Below are 17,688 nucleotides of genomic sequence, written 5' to 3' on the forward strand. Positions count from 1 at the left end.
ATCACGGAACTGACCACAAAACCCCCCGGCGCAGCGCTCGGAGTGCAAATTTTCTGCTCCTGGAGATCGTCTGGGCAGGTCACCTCTTGCCAGAGGCCTTTAGTCGCTTGGCTTCAGGTTAACTCTTGCGCTGTGCGTCCAGAGGTAGAAAAGGCTGCAGTGCCGTCATAGGACACTTGGTGGCGCCCAATTGAGGGTCTGAGGACGCAAAAGGACTGGGAGGATTGCCCCTCTATCTGATCTCTCTGATCTCTCGTCATCCCCAAAGAATGACAAGGGACGTCGAGATCAGGGTGAGTCTGGAGTCAGGGTCATGACAGGGACCAGGGAGAAACACTGGAATCTAAGTGGAGCAAGGGAACTGAAGCCATGGCCAAGCAGCTTTTGCCCTTTTGAGCCTGGCCCAATCCATGTGCAAGTGCGAGTCAACCCTTTCAGGGACCAGTGGAGCAGCAAATTTCTGCTTCACCCTCTGCTTGTTTTCCTTTATCTCTTGGACCCTATAACCCACCCACCCACCTCTTCCCCCCCCCCTACTTTTCTATTCTTTGTTGCACCTGAAGTTAATTAACTGTATATATACATAATATCAAGTAAGATTTGGAAGATTTTTTTGAAGAGAAATATTTCTATTAATGAGAGAGGTTAACTATTCGTTTATTGATTTTACTTTATGCAATTTATAAATTTTTAAATTTTTTTAAAGCTGTAGGATCATATTTCTTATCTTCGGTACATTCCTTTAATTTTGTCCACCATCTGTTCACCATTTGGCTTCATTTTCTTTGTTCTCTAGTAAAAATTCGGCGGAAGGTGAATGGAAAAATCAATTTTTAAATTAAAAATTCTCCAAGATGCTGCCTTAGCAGCATGCCTGGAATTTATTCAATAACTGGGGTTATGGCTTTCTGGTTTGGTTTTTCTTGTTTGTTTTTGGTTTTGTTTTCGTGGTTTTTTTCATACGTGGAAAAAAAGGGAGAGAAACCTCCTGCAACAATGAACATTTCCTAAACTGGCATGAAGTGAAACAACGTAGCTTCTGCAGGCAAAGGGCGGCACCAAAAGCAACCGGTGGTTTCCGTAGTGTAGTGGTTATCACGTTCGCCTCACACGCGAAAGGTCCCCGGTTCGAAACCGGGCGGAAACACACGTTTTTCTTTTACCTGAAATGCAGTCTTTTTCTCTGAAATTTCAGATTTCAACTCGCTTATACTTCCAAATAACAAAATCGTCGCGCTTGCTCTTTGTCTGAAACTAAGAACAATCATGAGAGTCCCGCCCTGGTGCATCGCTTCTCTCTCTGCTGGGGTCCCTCCGGGCCTGCCAGGGTCCCTGGGAAAGTACCAGTGGAAGGAGATGAACTGGCGCCCCGGAAAAGGTTGCTCTCTTTGGAATTTAGATTTCTATGAAAAGAGGCTTCACCAGGAACCGACCGTGAGGGCACCTTTCTTTTGAACCTGATCTGTTGCAGAAAAGTCTCCCAGATTCAAGCCAACTTTGAATGAAGAGAAATCCAGTTTCCTAGGGAAAGACCACTGGCACATTGCCAAAAACTTTAAAATATGTTTAAAATTTTTTAATTTATTCTTATTCCTAGCCTTTCCTAAAGGGACCGGAGCCCATTTACCAAAGTGATTGTGCACTGGGGGCAAGTAAATGGATTTTTCAGGGATTACCAGAGAAATGACTCTGACCTGGCTTTAATTCCTAGAGATACAAAACAGCACTGCTGTCCTCCAGGCAAAGTAGGTAATCTTGAAGGTCAGAAAGCCAATGAAGTTTTGCTTCTGGTCCCTTTCACTGTGGGCACAGAAGGTCCCTGAGCCCATCCTGTGGTTACCTCTCCAATTTCAGACAAAATTTCTATATTTTTTCTATGACTAATGGAATGAAGGCTATTATGGCCTAAAAGACCAATCAGAAGAAGTCACCAGAAATTCTTCTATGAAATAATTAAACGTAACACAATCAGTCCCAACATCAAGAACTTGAAAGAGGTAGGAGGGCAGAGAGTCTCTTCAACTTGCTCATTCACCTGCAGAAGATAAGTGGGCTATAGAAAATGAGTTATTGTTAACCCTGTCAAGTGATTATTTCAATTGCATCTGCTATTTCGGGTGTCATTTCATTGATGGAGAAAATTAATGAACTGGCAACTGGTAAGAAGATACTGACATGGTTAGTGCTATTTTCTTTCTTTCTTTCTTTTTTTTTTTTTTTTTTTTTGAATGCTATTATTTTCTTTATACTCCATTATAAAGACTATCAGAAGCAGTGAGCTCTTAGCTGGCTGAGCCAACAGTACTCCTTACCTACCCTACCTCAAGCGATAACAAGTTTTTAATCACTATGTTATAAAGTAGTCCACCCAGACCTTTATTATCTTACCATCTGTTCTGAAGTTGAAAGCTGATTACTGTTGTTTTAAATATGTAAATTTTATGCAAATGTGTATTGTACAAACTGACCTCAAGTGACTGGGTCTACCTTTCCAGAATTTGGCTCAATCGTGGGTCTCATTTGCATCTCCCTCCCAGTTTTAGTCCATATGGGCTGCTGTAACAAAAATACCATCAACCAGGTGTCTTAAAGGACAAGCATTCCTTTCTCACATTTCTGGAGGCTGGTTTTGATTCTCTCAGTCTGGTGAAATTTTGATTCTTGGCTCCCTATCTCATAGACATCAGTCTTTTCACTGTGTTCTCACATGAAGGAAAGAGTGAAAGGTCTCTCTGGTATCTCTTTTATGAGGATCTAATCCCATTCATGTGGACTTCATCCTCATGACCTAACCCCCCCCCCAATATATCAGCACATTGGATATTTGTTTTCAACATATCAATTTGGGGGGAGTACAGTGGGTCTATAGCAATCCCCAAAACATCCATGTCCTTTCCTAACTTCAGCTATGTTTAGTCAAGGATAAGTTGATGCTGACCTTCGGTGCAGGGAGGCCAGCGGCCAACAAGTGATGCTGAAATCAACTCTTAAAGCATTTTGAAAGGAACTTATCCTGAATTAATTCTTCACATTCAGAAGTGCCGCCCAACCATAGAGTCTTGACTGTCAGTTGAGTCTGAGTCTTCATAGCCATCAAAGGAGTCATCTTCTAAGATTTCTTTCTTCCTCCCACTTCTTCCTGAAATTGAGAAAGGAAGTTGACAGAGAAAGACACTTGGTCAAATTTTAAAATCAAAGGAGTTTTAGGGAGTTTCCTTGTGATGAAGCGGTTAAGGGTCTGGAGTTGTCACAGCAGCTCTGGTTGCTGCTGTGGTGCAAGTTCTTTCACATGCTGGGGGTGAGGCCAAAGAAGAAAAATAAATAAATAAAAAATGATAATAATTTACCAGTATTTTCTCCAGCAAGTTTTTCTCATTGGGCAGCACCCATACACATTTGACCTCTCACAACTGCCAATCCAGGAGGCATCAATCCAGGAAAAGGGAAAGACTATCTCCTTGGGGACTATCGATGGATAGAAGAATATGGCAGGCTCACAGTGGCACAGAAAATTTGAGAAACCATTTAGAAATGAAAAGAACCTCCCACAAAAGTTAACCTGCCAAGGAGGAGACAAGGAGGAGGAGATAAACAGTGACTACTCCGGGATACCATCATTTTAAACAGCCTCTATCTTCTTTACCCCCATCCCCACCCTTGGGGATTCCTGGTAGAGTAGAAGGACTAGGAAGACAATCAAGATCAAGCTAAGAAAAAAAAAAAAAAAATTTTTCAAAAGAGCTTTTTAACTTGCATGAATTTCACAGTCTTCATCACAAGATTATTTAAGTCTCCAAAGTGTTCCTTTGGGAGCGCAGGGAAACCAGTCATGCTTTCAAGTCTTTTACATTTGTGGAAATGCTGTATCAAAGAGTATATGCATTTGAAATATTGGTAGATCCTGTCCAATTGTCCTGCATAGCAGCAAGGCATAGCGTATTCGTCTGTGGAGAACACAAATGAATAAGTTCATCGGCACACAATACAACTCTTACTTCATTCCCTGCTGAGTGTGAAGCAAAACTAGGCAATCCGGGAAGACTGTAGAAAATTTTAGAAAATCTAGGATTCTTATGATGCTGGAATATTGCCTTCTCTCAGAGGCGAGACTCTACAGCCTGGAGCCTGGTGGGATGGGAACAAATTGGTTAAGGCAGGGAAACGGCTGAGTGGAGAGATCTGATGAAGGAGTTTGGGAAGTGATCTCCCTTTGCATACTGCTTAAAGTAAACATGTTAAACAAGCAAGAGTGGCCAGAATTTGTAGGCAGGATTATAAATCACAGCCCTACACGGATGTGTTTTTCAATGCCTTAATAGAAACAAAAATTCAAGCTGTGATGGCCGAGTGGTTAAGGCGTTGGACTCGAAATCCAATGGGGTTTCCCCGCGCAGGTTCAAATCCTGCTCACAGCGTTTCATTTCACCTTATACATTCAAATCCTACAGTGGTAATTGGACTGCGGATGATCGTTGCTTGTCTTATTCCACAAGCAAACTGAGAAGTAAGAGGCCTGTTACCGACCAGGGTGCAATCCCTGTATTTTGCCTCTCTATAACCTCCTCCTCCAACCTGCCAAAGACCTGGTGAAAGAATGCTCAAAACAGTTGCTTGTTTTGCGTGGAATTTGTTCAATCTGAAAGTAACAGCAGATCCCAATGGTAAGGAGAAACAGGAAATTTTGTTTTGAAAATCTGTAATAAAATTCCCCGTTCTGATAATAGAAGTGCAGGTAGCTTTCTTAAAGATTTTCCTGGTATTTAAAAAGAAACAAATAAAAACCAGACTAGTGGGAACCATAAAAGTCTAGGATCATAAATATCCGTGTGTGTGCGCGCGTGCCCGCCCCCAAGCGCCCTTTAAAATACTGTACTTTGGAAATGAAGAAACTGAGCCAAAGAGAAGATGCACGACTTGAACTAAGGCAATAAAATCTAATGGGGGAAGAGTCTGGATAACGGCTGTGGGCACTGTGGCAGCGCTCGGACACAAACTATTGGACTTCTCGCTCTCAAAGTACCATCTTCCCTTATAAACACTTTTGTATTTCCACGTGCCTATTTTGCTTACATTCAGCCCTTAAACATAGCTAGCTACTTTATGTAATCATGGCCGGTATTCTTTAATTTTATAATGATATTAATGCTGAACTTCTAAGTTCCTATGTGACTTTGATTCTTGAAGTGTTTACTTTTACTGAATTTACTACCTCCGTTTCGCCTAATTTGGAAGGGTGCGTGTTTCGGAATGTCCTGCCTGCTGCAGAGATTCTTAAATTATTTCCTCCATAAAGAATTTCGCTCTTTGGAGGGTGAGATTGAAAACATGATTAACACCTCAAGAATATATTTAATTCCATTTCCGTTTTCACTATATCAAAATTGAAAATTAAGTGGGTCCTTAATTATTGATCCATCCACAGCTCCGATGTCTAAGTGCATAAGAAAAATGAAATGGCTTGATGAAGAGATAGATGAATCAACTGCATAAGTTAATGAATCGTTCACAAAATAGGAACAAGCCAGCACATAAATGGGGGGAAAATGCCAACCACATTTTTTCTGTCACAGACATGATGCTCCAAGGCAGAAAATTCTTTCATAATTATAAATATTTTAAGTGAATGTAGCTTATGCAAATTGACCCTAAAAATAACCAGTCAGCTTTGACAGATTCCACAGGTCTTTCTTGTTCAACTAATTTCCTGTTGCTTCATAAAGCAACTGTTTTCTCAGTGATTCTAGTGAATAATGAATAATAAAGAGTTCCACAACCAGGGGGGCCAGTGGCGCAATGGATAACGCGTCTGACTACGGATCAGAAGATTCTAGGTTCGACTCCTGGCTGGCTCGACTACCCTTTCTTTTCTTGGGGGGGAAGCTTTCCGTGTACTGATTTTCGTATTTCTGTGTATTGATAATAGAAACAAATTCTCAAATCCTGGAAAGCTGAAATATATGATCTGGTACTTTGCAGTGCATGTTACCTGCCATACAGCGAGATTTTAGTTGTACATTAAGTCCAAATGGATGCTAATGTATCTCTTCCGAAATGTCCTTTTTATCCCATTTCTTTTACTGATACTAAGGGGAGTTGACTGAAAGTTCTCTGGAAAGACAACTTGAAAAATTAAATTATTTGACTTAAGAAGGAATGACTTTCTGATACATGCTACAACATGAATCAACCTGGAACACATCATGCTAAGTGAAAGAAGCCAGACACAAAAAGCTGTATATTGTATGAGTCTATTCATATGAATGTCCAGAATAGGAAAATCCCTAGACAGTAATATTTGCCAAGAGCTGGGGAAAGGGTACAGAGTTGGTTTGTGGGTTATGAAAATATTTTGAAATTCAGTAATGGCGCTGGTTGCACAACTCTGGGAATATACCAAAAAACACTGAATTGTACACTTTTATGTGAATTTTATAGAATCGGAAGTCTATCTTAACTTTCAAAAATCAAAGAAGCATCAAAAACAAACAAACAAACAAAATATGACCAGTATTTTCTTCATTACTTTTTTCCCTCATCGGGCAGGGCTCTCACTCTTCTCTCTCTTCTCCTGTACAATTTCTGTCTCTGAGCATCTGTCCTAGAGGAAAAAGAAGAGACATCAACTGAAGAAAATGAATCAGGAAAGACAGACGAAATCTGTGGACAGACTAAATCATAGCATCTCCCTTAGGATCAGCGATCTTGGCAAAGATCCGCCCTGACTCCAAAGGAAGCTATTCAATCTCCCCGCCCAGCTCGGGATCTCAATCAGAAGAGCGCGGCAGCCTCACCGCCCAAGTATGAGACTAAGAAACTGTTCAGAGTTGTAAGGGATCCTAGAGAAAATTACTCAGACAAAAAGAAGGCGAGGGTGTCAAGGGAGAGGAGGAAAGTGGCAGTTTGGGGGGTGCTGTCTCAAGAGCTGTGTCTCCTTTCTAGGTGTTCCAGACACTCGGGGCAGCATGGAAGGAACTCAAGGTGAAGCTGGGAAAAGGAAACACAAATATGCAAAGGAGACTTTCATTGTAGGTATTCACGTCTTTACCTTACAAAAGCGTATTGACTCTAGACGATATGCGTTGTAAAGGGGTACTAGCAATTAAGGAGTGAACCTAACACGCGTCTAGACCTCTTTTGATAGTCTGCTGCGCTGTTAGCTAATTAAAAGGGAGGATGGGGTAGGGACAGAAGAACAGTGCAAAGGATCTGAAACTTGCTGCTGTAAATGCTTCTCAAACCTTAGCTCTCAGAAGAATTGCTAGGAAGGAACATCAAGCCCACGTTTCTAGGCTTCTCAATCCTCCCTTCCCCCAGAGACTCTATATTGGTTCTAAGATGAAGCACATGAATTTTAGTAAGGTGATGCTTACGCTGCTGTTCCGCCAACCATAATTTAAGTATCCCTGGAATAGTGCGTTGTATTTATTACCCACTTTTTGCAGCTAACACTAACAGGGAACTTCCACAGCAGAAGGGGAAAAGCAGAGCTTCTATATGGAGACACTCACAACTTTAGTATTATTCAATGGGGCTTTAACCAATCAAAGTAACCGACCTTTTCTACTCTCAAGATTTTTGGTTTGATTTTCTCTTTTACAAATGACTTTATATATTTATAAAAATTTCTCTTTCTCTTTTATAAATTCAGTTTCATTGAATACTTTTTTTTTTTTTTTTTTTTTTTTTTGGTGGTGGTGGAGGCTTGTTTTAGAAAGAAGTCTGTTTAAATCTCCCCGTCAAACAAACAAAAAGACCTTTGAAATAATAATCAAATCACTCTTGGACCTAAAAGAGAAAACTTAGGTGTCTTTTTTTTTTTTCCCCAAAATCTGTACGTTGGGATCATCCCTCTTCCCCCCAAAATCTACAGAGATAATACTGTGGAGAGAGAATTTTTTTCCCTTCCCTCAGAATGTTGTAGTGGTGCTCTGTCCAAAGCAATCATCATTAGCACATGTTTGGAAATTTGAGGTTGTTTTCTGTTTTTTTTTTTTTTTTTAAGAACATTCATTATCTCCTTTGAGCAAACTCCATGGTAGTGTCATATTCCAAAAAAAAAATTATGTTTTTTACTTCAAAAAAATGTTTGTATTCTCCTCCAAAAGCAATTCCTAGTGTGTGAAAATGAAAACCTTTTCACATTACATTTCTTTACTTGTTTTCCTTTTTCTACTCAAGAGGGTTCTGTGGGTGGCTGCTTAAAAAGTATGCTTAGTAAACATAAGATTGAAATTTGGTCAGGATTTCTCTGTTGGCTTTATAATCTTGCAAAGTGGTATCTTTCATTTGAACACAGTTGGGGAATTTATCAAACCTGTGTTGTTCAATTGCTAAATGATGGGGAAAACTAAGATCCCGATGTCTACTTTTTACATGTGATTTCTGAAGGTGGTGGGCAATGGAAGTTTTAAAAGAAGAGAGGGAAAGACTGGATGAACTATGTAAAAAGCTGCATGAAAAATCATTCCACATATGGCATGACTGAGGCACCATAAATTATTACTTGGACACGAAACAGTTCATAATTCTCATCTGATGAGGATGCCCCTCTCGTATGCTATGAAATTATCACTGATTTGCTTTGAAATGATTAGATATTTTGTCTTTAATTTATGACTTTACCATTTGAGAGTTTGCAATAACAACTCCAGCAGTTACTAGAAACCACTGGGGTTTTTTTTTAATTATTATTATTTTGTAAGACCTCCACAACTGGTCTTAATTATTTTTGCATCCTGGAGTATTTACCACACATGATGTTCATAAATATTTGTAAATGGATCATTGAATACCTGATTTCTTCTCTCTACTTTTATAGACATCAACAGAATGGTGTTGGATGCTTGAGATCCCAAGGGCTGCCAGAGCTCCCAGTACCAGAAAGCAAAACTCTTTTCCTCTTTTCCAAGGTGTGTCTCCTGCACCTTCTATTCAAAAAATTTCAATGCCAACTGGCACAAGAAAATAACTATTTAAAAGGCCCATGTCCCTTTTCAAAAAGCAGTCTAACGGGGGGAATTGGGGGCTGAGAACTGTATTAGGGGGAAAAAAACTTTTTCATTGTGTGTGTCTTTACTACTCACACAGAACACTTTACTTCTGACATTTCTGGCCACCAAATCTGTGGCAGTATCCCCCCACCAACTGCACTAGCTGAGTGTCCTAGAGTTGAAAACAATTGTGACACTAGCTCTCTGGAGATAGCATCAGATTGCACAGGTTACTAGGACTCAGTCCCTTAAGACTGCTCCCATTTCAGATACCAGTGGAAGTTAGTAGGTCCCCATCGTTACACACATACATAAACAGAAGACATAGTTCAGTAGATTGTTGGAAACTAAAAGTCAAATAAATATGCTACATTTGTAAATACACTCACAAAGAGACATAGAACGCCTTTTATAGATTAACAAGTAGACTCTGTAGAGCTGAGAAAACAAGTGATAAACTTGAAGGTAGGCCTAGAAATTACCCAAGATGAAACACCAAGAAAAAAACAGACAAAAAGAGCTCAGAGAGTTATTGATTAATATATGTGTAGGCAGAATCCCAAAGGGAGAGAGAGAGGGAGAGAGAGGAGAAAAGGACAGAAAGAAATATTTGAAGAGTTAATGGCTGAGTATTTTCCCAAGATAATGAAATACAAGTATCACCCACTTTTCATAATCCACGTTGCTGCCACTTCATTTTTAGGAAAGACCTACATTAGTACCTGTTTTTGCAAAGGGAAAGAAATTGAAAGAGGATTTTTGCTTTTATGAAGATGAAAAGTGAAAATAGCTCTCAACAATTGTTTTTAAGGGAGCCGTTAGAGAGGCAGCATGCATTAGCAAAAGCGAGGGTGAGACCCCCAAGCTCTCCTCCAGGAACTGCACTCAGCATCAAGCTGCTATAGCTTTGAACTGTGTCTGTGGGCATCTAGTTTCATCTCCACTTATTTTGTGCATCTGTGTGCAAGAAGTGTCCTAAGGCAATTGTTTTTCACCTCATGCCAATTCAGTCTGTCAAAATTTTCATAGGAATGCTATACTTCCACATAGCAGAGGAAACACACACATCAAACCTCAGCTCCAAACTCAGAGAATCTCAAGCTAGCTAGAGATTCTCATCAGAATAGCAGGCTTCTCATCAGAAATTGGGATGCCAGAAGACAATGGAATGGCATTTTAAACTGCTGAGAGACCCCAAAAGAGTTTTTTTAAATTGTTAATGTAGACTTCTCTACCAAACGAAAAATAGCTTCGAAAAATGAAAAAGAAATAAAGGTATTTTCAGATAAACCAAAACAGAAGACTGTATTACCATCATATCTGCACAGTAAGAAATGTTATAAGATGGTCTTCAGAAAGAAGGAATACAAAGGAATGAGTATCTGCAGAAATGGATACAATGAAGGTACATGTAAGAAGTACTTTATCCCATTTTTAAACACTCAAAAAATAATCGACTGCATAAAGCACAAGTAGGAGTGACTTAATGTACAGTTATAACATACATGAAAGAAAAATCTATGACAACAATAATATACAATACAGGAGAGAGTATACTATTGCAAGCTTCTTACTCTGCACAGGAGGCAACACAATATTATTTGAAAATAGACTTTAATTGTAGCTGTATATAGAAAACCTTAAGGAAACCAATTTAAAAAATTTAATACGCAAATGATAAGGCAACGCTGGAGAAAAAAATCAAATCATATAAAATTCTCATATATTTCAAAGACAAGAAGCAAGAGAAAAAAGAAAGGACAAAGAACAAAAGGAACACACAAAAAACAACTAAGAAGATGGTGGATCTGAATACAAATATGTCACTATTTACAGTAAATATTACCTCAATTCTTCAATTATAGGTAGAGGCTGTCAGATTAGATAAAAGAAATTTAGAACGAACTGTACACTAGACTGTTTTCCGATTTTGGACAGGGAACTCACATTTTCTAAGAAGAGGTCAGATAAATGGGAGTCTGCTGATAAAAACAGCTCTACCGGGAGTGGGGTTCGAACCCACGCGGACACTTGTCCATTGGATCTTAAGTCCAACGCCTTAACCACTCGGCCATCCCGGTGGTGGGCTCCTCAGCTTACATGTTAAGTATTAGTGGATTAAAATTATTTAGATTTGCTAGCCCCTGAAAGATTGTGTTAGTCCCTAAAAGATTATGAATAATTTTACACCACCAAAATCTGGGACCAAACTTTAGAAAGAGGAAAAAAAATTCTTGTAATTTTTCTTGGAAAAAAATAATGAAAATACTTATTTTCATAGTTTATTAGCTTAATCAGTAGTTTGTTTAATTAGTTTAACCAGGATTAGGGAAATACTGAACCTTCTCTGATTTTATGGACTTGCATTAAATGAGGACTGCTATGACCAAAAAAACACATGATGCTACAGGAATACATATTCACTTTTGCAGACCCAACTCACTTTGTCACCACTTATGCTCAAGAGAAGGCACTTCTTTTAGTGGATCTGAAAAGCAAGAGGAGTAATAGAGGTAAGAAGAATGCAGCCTCATGAACCATGTCTCATAACTTTACAAAGGTGGTACCTACCTTAGAGAACAAATGTTTTGCCTGCTGAATTTAAGCCCCATTCCAAACCCATTGAATCTGATTGCCCAGGTATGGGCTTCAGGTTTAGAACCAGACAAGTTCCTCTTGAAATATGTTTGAAAAAACCTGGTGCAATCATGTGGACCTTGGAATTTGAATATGGGACACTGCTTTTTAAAAGGAAGTATTTTAACCTAGAATTCTAACTATCAACTAATGAAATTTCTTTCCTAAGTACCTATTATGTGCTAAGGACTGAGTCAGATACACATAATCTACCAAGTCAGTAAGACACTTGCCAGACACTTCAGGGATGTGGTAGTGGGTTCCAGATGGGTATTCAAAGAGTACTGTTGTGTTGAAACTCTGTGAAGCCTTCTGGAACCAGAGATGAAATTAAATCCTGAAGTAGCATGTGGAATAGAATTAAGTTTCAAAAATCGCAAAACACCTGTTGCCACCCACCAAAATAAATACACGCAGTCATTAGTTTTTGGCATATGCCAAAATTGGTTCCTGGAACCCCGCTACCATACCAAATTTTGGGTTGGTCAAGTCCCTTACTGTTGCAAGTTCTGTGTTCCATATGATTAAATGTTATAATACCAGAAGGTTGGGTCAGCTGTACCATACAAAAACAAAAAGTCCAAGGGCACCTATCCTCAATCTTAAAACCATTGATGCAGGGGCCCAGCCCTTGTTGGCAATGCAGAATGCTTACCAAGTTCAAAAGCTTATGTCTTCCATTGCCTGATAAAACCAGGAGAAAGGAATGTGTCACTCACTTCATTAATCCATCCAGCACCAAATTCTCACTCTGGCCTTTTAGATACTCTCATGCTAGTGAGCAAAGACATGGCCTGAGAGATTCTTGTCTTTGCATACTGAGGGAAATCCAGGCCTGTTGGTGCCTGAGTCAGACAGAGCAGCATTGGTGGTGCAAGAAAGGGCATATCAGAGAAAGGAGTCCTCATGCATTGACATGCACAAGAGTTTTTATTCTATTATTGTGATTCTTTTTTGGTCAATATTTTTTATCGAAGTGTTGACATACAGCCATATATTAGTTTCAGGTATAATCAAATATAGTCAATATTTATATATATTGCAAAATGATCACCACGCTAAGTCCAGTTAACATGTCACCATATATTTTTACCTATTTTTTTTCTTGTGATGAAAAATCTTAGGATCCCTTCTCTTAACAACTTTCAAATATTCAATACATTATTATTAACCATGATGTATCTTACATCTTTATGGCTTATTTATTTTGTAACTGGGAATTTGTTTATTTTGACCCTATTTATTTATTTAGCCCATCTTCCATCCCCCACATTGGACAACCACCAGTCTGTTCTCTGTGTCTATGAACTTGATTTTGATTTTGGTTTTCTTTTTATATTCCACATGCAAGTGAGATCATACAGTATTTGCCTTTTTCTTATTTATTTCACTTAGCATAATATCCTCAAGTTCATTAAAAAATTAATAAAGGTCATTAACAATCAATAAAAGCAATATTTTTATCATATATTACTTGGATATTCAAACAAATGATTTGCTTTATGCCAAAGTAAAATGTTGAGAACACATACTACTCGCAAATTTAGGAAAAGATAGATTGTTCTGTAGCCATGATAACAAGTACCCATCAGATCCCAGTTTAAACTGGTTTAGTCTATCAATAATAATCTTTTTTGTGAATATACTTTTGATGACAACCAATCACTGTAAACCCCTGTTTTCTGAAAGTGAGCCAGGCAGGGAAGCACTCACTTCAATTAACATACTTTTGAGTGCCAATCAAACAAGGCAGTTTCTCCCAAGTAACCACGCTTCCACTGTATAAGTCAACCTATTTAGCCTCCAAAAGCCTGCCCTGAGCCCCCTCCCAGAAAATGTCAGCCATCAGCTCTTTCAGAGGGACTATGCCTCACCAACATTGTTCCATTTTTAAATGAACATTGACTTATATTTCAAGTATTGAGTGGTGGTTTCATCATCCTTTGAAAATGGCCCTTTATCAAAATCTGAAATTTCTTTTTTTTTTCTCTATGTTTGTTGTTAGTTTTTCACTTTCAAAATGTTTGTGTGTTCTATAAAATAATGTGGCCTTTACAACCACATTGTTTTGTCATGAATGGTGACTTTGATGAGCTTTGGTTCCTTTATATAGGTGTATTACTCAGATTTGGCAAAAAGAAAAAAGAAAAAAAAAATCCCAACTTTGCAAACACACTTTGATGGTGAGACTTCATACGAATATTTACCTAATGCCTACTTTGTGTTCAGAACTGCTGGTCCTGGAGATACAGAAGGGGAAAAAATATATATATATTATCCTCCTGGACAGAAATTCTGGTGGAAGCCGAGTGATAATTGAGAGTTGGGGGAAAAGAAAGGAAAATATGCATTGTGTTAAATTGCGTTTTGTGTGTGTCTGCGTGTGTTTAACAATAAGAAATATCTCTTTCAACAGGGTTGAAAAGGCAGTGTACAAAGTAGAAGGAGACAATCAGGTGGATGAAGCAGCACTTAATCGCCACACGGAGACTCAGAAACTCAGGGGACTGATTCTGGAAAAGGGACGAGAAGAAAAGGGAGTACTCAGATGGTCAGTGACCATCAGACACCCATCTCACTTCCAATGCCACCCGTAATCTAGTATCGTCATTTTCTTTACTAGAATTTCTATCTGAAGGCTTTATTCCATTTTCCCTTAAGTTGATTTCTCTGTTTCCCGGGGGACCGGGGTAGGGGGTGGGGTGGCAAGGAAGGTAGGTGTCACTACTGTAGAACAAATGAAGTCTGCATTTAACCTCAATTTTATGTCTACGAGATTATTTCCAATTCGTGAGCGCAGCAAAAATCTTCAGTGGTTGAAGAATTAGAAAAGGAACAGCTCTGGCCCGTACGGGGATCGAACCCGCGACCTTGGCGTTATTAGCACCACGCTCTAACCAACTGAGCTAACCGGCCGCCTGCCGGGCATTATTCTTAGTGAGTGCCCTTTTTGATGTAAAATAATAGTTTTACATTTGGGTGCCTGTTTAAAATTAAATGATAAAGCAAAAAATTGGACAACTCAGAAGAAATAGCTTTTAGAAACATACAACCTACCAAGACTGAATCGTGATGAAACAGAAAATCCGAACAGATCTATTACTGGCAAAGTTGAATTAGTAATCAAAAACCTCCGAACAAACAAGTGTCTAGGACTAGATGGCTTCACTGGCAAACTCTACTCAACGTTCAAAGAATTAAGACCAATCTTTTTCAAACTCATCCAAAAAGTAGAAGAGGGAGAAACTTCCAAACACGTTTTACCAAGCAAATATCATTCTTATTTCAAACCCAGATAAAGATGCCACTAAAAAAGAAAATTACAGGCTAATATCCCAAAGATAAATTCAAAAGTTCTCAACAAAATATTGGGAAACTAAATTCAACAGTGTATTTAAAGGATCACAAAACATATCAAGTGTGATTTATTCCAGAGGTGGTTCAACATCTGCAAATCAGTCAACGTCGCATTGACAAAATAAAGGATAAAAATCATATTATCCTCCACATCGATGCCGAAAAGGCATTTGACAAATTCAACATCCATTTAAAAGAAACTTTTTTAAAACTCTCAACAAAATGGATATAGAGGGAGCATACCTCAACATAATAAAGATCACGTGTGACAGACCCACAGCTAGCAGCATAATCAATGATAATAACCTGAAAGCTTTTTCTTTAATATTAGGAACAAGATGAGGATTCCACTCTTCTCACTTTTATTCAATTCAGTATTTGGAGTCCCAGCCAGAGCAATTAAGCAAGAAAAAGAAATAAAATGTACATGAATTGGAAAGGGAGAAATAAAACTATCACTATTTGCAGATGATATATTATATTTAAAAGTATATATAGATATTACACATAGAAAACCCTAAAGACTCCATCAAAAACCTGTTGCAGTGGATAAATGAATAAAGGTGTAAAATACAAAGTCAACACACAAAAATCATTTTACAAGCTATCAGAACAAACTATCAGAAAGAGAAATTAAGAAACTATCAGAAAAAGCAATTAAGAAAACAATCCATTTACAATAGCATCAAAAAGTAAAATTCCTAGGAATGAGTTTAAGGAGGTGAAAGACCTATTTATTGAAAACTATAAGACATTAATAAAAGAAATTGAAGAAAACACAAATAAATGGAAAGATATCCCTTGTAAATGGATTAGAAGAATTAGTATTGTTAATATGGCCATGGTGCACAAAGCAATCTACAGACTCAGTGCAGTCTATTAAAATTTCAGTGGCCTGTTTCACAGAAACAGAACAAGCAATCCTAAAGTTGTACACAATCACGAAACAATCCAAATAGCCAGAGCAATCTTGAGAGAGAAGATCAAAAGCGAAGGCATCATGCTTCCTGATTTCTAACTCTGATATTAAACTATAGCAATTAAAGCGGTATGGTATTGGCATAAAAACACACATAGATTAAGGGAACAGAATAGAGTTTAGGAATAAACCGACATATATATGGTCAATTAATTTATGACAGACAAAGCAAGAATATACAATGAGGAAAGGTCAGTCTCTTTAATAAATGGTGTTGGGGAAACCAGACAGCCTTATGCAAAAGAATATAAGTAGACCATTGTATTATACCACACACAAAGATTAACTCAAAGTGGATTACATACTTTAATGTAAGACCTAAAACCATAAAAATACTAAAAGAAAACAAAGACAGTAAGCTCCTTGACTTAAGTCTTGGTGATGCTTCTCTGAATGTTACCAAAAGTGAAAGCAATAAATAAATAAGTGGGACTATGTCAAACTAAACAGCTTCTGCATAGCAAAGGAAACTATCAACAAGGCGAAAGTTTACCTATAGAATGGGAAAATGTATTTGCAAGTCATATATCTGATAAAGGGCTAATATCCAAATAATTAAAGAACTCATACAACTCAATGGCCAAAAATAAAAGGACATTTTATAAGGGGCAGAGGATGTGAATAGACATTTTTCCAAAGAAGACATATGGATGGCCAATGGGTACATGAAAAGATGCTGAACATCACTAGTCATTAGAGAAATCTAAATCAAAACCAAAATGAGATACCCCCTCATACCTGATAGAAAATCAATTGTCAAAAAGGTAAGAAATAACAAGTGTTGGTGAGGATGTGGAGAAAAAGGAACACTTGTATGCTGTTGATGGGAATACAAATTGGTGTGGCCACCATGGAAGACAGTATCGGGGTTCCTCAGAAAATTAAAATTAGAACTACCATATATGATCCAGCAATTCTACTTCTGGATATACTGAGAAAATGAAAATACTAAGTCAAAAATACATATGTACCCATATGTTCGTTGTAGCATTATTTACAATAAACAAGACATGGAAAAAACTTGTGTCCATCAACAGATGAATATAAACAAAAAATGTGATATACATATAATGTACAGATATGACATATGACATACATAGTGCAACATATATAAAGTGAAAGTGATAGATATATACACAGAGTCCAATATTATTCAGCCATAAGAGAGAATGAAATCTTAAAAAGAGAGAGAGAGAGAATGAAATCCTGCCATTTGTGACAATGTGGATGGATCTTGAGGGCATTCTGCTAAGTGAAATAAGTCAGAGGAAGAGAAATACGGTATGATCTCACACGTGGAACCTAAAAAACAAGCTCATAGACACAGAGAATGAATTTTAAAATAATAATAACAATAATAAGGAAATCTTTCTTCCCCTCTTTCCAAAGGAGACTTTTTCCTTCAGCTAATTTTAACTATGACCGAGTAACATTGTTTCTTCCAGCTTCTGTTCTTGATCCATTACCCCTTTCTCCACTCCAGTGTACAGAAAAAGACCAGGCGAAACTGCCTCCAGCAGAAAAGACTCGCCGCTCAGGTAGAAAACAAGACTTTCTCAAACTCGTCGACCCTGCCCTGAGAAAACACAGAGAAACATTCACAAGCGTTTTCCTTCTTTCTGCACAAGAAGGACTGGAAGGAGAAGTGGACAGAGTCGACCCTCCAGCCCGAAGGGCTGGTGGATTTGGTCCCAGGTCGCGGGGTGGAGGTTCCTCTCCAAACCA

General features: G+C 38.3%; 1 long non-coding RNA gene and 5 other non-coding genes across 7 annotated transcripts; 4 read left to right on the forward strand and 2 right to left on the reverse strand.

Moving 5' to 3' along the window:
• Positions 1 to 178: 178 nt before the first annotated feature.
• LOC110261678 (uncharacterized) lies at positions 179 to 16,974 on the forward strand. 2 transcript variants are annotated; one of them, XR_002346130.2, is made up of 5 exons: positions 179 to 293; positions 6,940 to 7,025; positions 8,819 to 8,909; positions 11,423 to 11,503; positions 14,044 to 16,974. It is a non-coding gene; the product is annotated as an uncharacterized LOC110261678 (long non-coding RNA). The 2 variants fall into 2 exon arrangements; XR_014809787.1 differs by lacking the exon at positions 11,423 to 11,503 and having other exon boundaries at positions 14,044 to 14,133.
• TRNAV-CAC (transfer RNA valine (anticodon CAC)) lies at positions 1,075 to 1,147 on the forward strand. Its single transcript has one exon. It is a non-coding gene; the product is annotated as a tRNA-Val (tRNA).
• Positions 4,334 to 4,415, forward strand: TRNAS-CGA (transfer RNA serine (anticodon CGA)). The gene has a single exon. It is a non-coding gene; the product is annotated as a tRNA-Ser (tRNA).
• Positions 5,780 to 5,852, forward strand: TRNAR-ACG (transfer RNA arginine (anticodon ACG)). Its single transcript has one exon. It is a non-coding gene; the product is annotated as a tRNA-Arg (tRNA).
• On the reverse strand, positions 10,989 to 11,071 carry TRNAL-UAA (transfer RNA leucine (anticodon UAA)). Its single transcript has one exon. It is a non-coding gene; the product is annotated as a tRNA-Leu (tRNA).
• Positions 14,470 to 14,543, reverse strand: TRNAI-AAU (transfer RNA isoleucine (anticodon AAU)). Its single transcript has one exon. It is a non-coding gene; the product is annotated as a tRNA-Ile (tRNA).
• Positions 16,975 to 17,688: the final 714 nt, after the last annotated feature.

Source organism: Sus scrofa, chromosome 7, assembly GCF_054392235.1.
Source record: "Sus scrofa isolate SSC_HxYL_T2T_F1_AM1 chromosome 7, Sscrofa_HxYL_maternal_Yorkshire_Landrace_v2.0, whole genome shotgun sequence".
In the NCBI taxonomy this organism is placed as follows: Eukaryota; Metazoa; Chordata; class Mammalia; order Artiodactyla; family Suidae; genus Sus; species Sus scrofa.